Source organism: Trichechus manatus, unplaced genomic scaffold (genome assembly GCF_000243295.1).
Source record: "Trichechus manatus latirostris isolate Lorelei unplaced genomic scaffold, TriManLat1.0 scaffold00043, whole genome shotgun sequence".
In the NCBI taxonomy this organism is placed as follows: Eukaryota; Metazoa; Chordata; class Mammalia; order Sirenia; family Trichechidae; genus Trichechus; species Trichechus manatus.
This window is the reverse complement of record NW_004443979.1, coordinates 15,702,812-15,703,944: the sequence shown is the minus strand read 5'-3', so window position 1 is coordinate 15,703,944 and position 1,133 is coordinate 15,702,812. Positions and strand designations below refer to the sequence as shown.

The 1,133-nt window shown below is 37.8% G+C and overlaps 1 protein-coding gene across 1 annotated transcript in view; it reads right to left on the bottom strand.

Annotated features, from left to right (window-relative positions):
* Positions 1-1,133, bottom strand: part of NOVA1 (NOVA alternative splicing regulator 1) — a 169,587-nt gene that overhangs the window by 85,428 nt on the left and 83,026 nt on the right. The window lies entirely within an intron of this gene.

Below are 1,133 nucleotides of genomic sequence, written 5' to 3'. Positions count from 1 at the left end.
GGATGGTTCAACATTAGAAAAACAATCAATGTAATCCATCACATAAATAAAACAAAAGGCAAGAACCACATGATCTTATCAATCAATGCAGAAAAGGCATTCGACAAAGTCCAACACCCATTCATGATAAAAACTCTCAACAAAACAGGAATAGAAGGGTAATTCCTCAGTATAATTAACGGCACTTATACAAAGCCAACAGCCAACATCATCCTAAACAGACTTTGACACCATTCCCCTTGAGAACGGGAACCAGACAAGGATTCCCTTTATCACTACTCCTATTCAACATTGTGCTGGAGGTCGTAGCCAGAGCAATTAGGCTAGAAAAAGAAATAAAGGGCATCCAAATTGGTGGAGAAGAAGTCAAAGTATCTCTGTTTGCAGATGATATGATCTTATACACAGAAAACCCCAAAGAATCCACAAGAAAACTACTGGAACTAATACAAGATTTCAGCAAAGTTTAGGATACAAGATAAACATACAAAAATCAGTTGGATTTCTTTATACCAACAAAAAGAACCTCAAAGAAGGAATCACCAAATCAATACCACTTACAATAGCCCCCAGGAATATACTTAGGAATAAATCTAACCAGAGATGTAAAAGACCTACACCATGAAAACTACAAGACACTACTGCAAGAAATCAAAAGAGACCTGCATAAGTGGAAAAACATACGGGTAGGCAGACTCAACATTGTGAAAATGTCAGTTGTACCCAAAGCAATCAGATACAATGCTATCCCAAACCCAATTCTATCAGCATTTTTTAATGAGATGGAGAAACAAATCATCAACTTCATATGGAAAGAGAACAGGCTCCGAATAAGTAAAGTATTACTCAAGAAGAACAAAGTGGGAGGCCTCACACTACCTGATTTTAGAACCTATTATACTGCCATGGTAGTCAAAACTGCCTGGTACTGGTACAACAACAGATACATAGATCAACAGAACAGAGTTGAGAATCCAGACATAAATTCATCCATCTATGAGCAGTTGATACTTGACAAAGGCCTAAAGTCCACTAATGGGGGAAAAGAGAGTCTCTTTAACAAATGGTGCTGGCATAACTGGATATCCATCTGCAAAAAACTGAAACAAGACCCATACCTCACACCATGCACA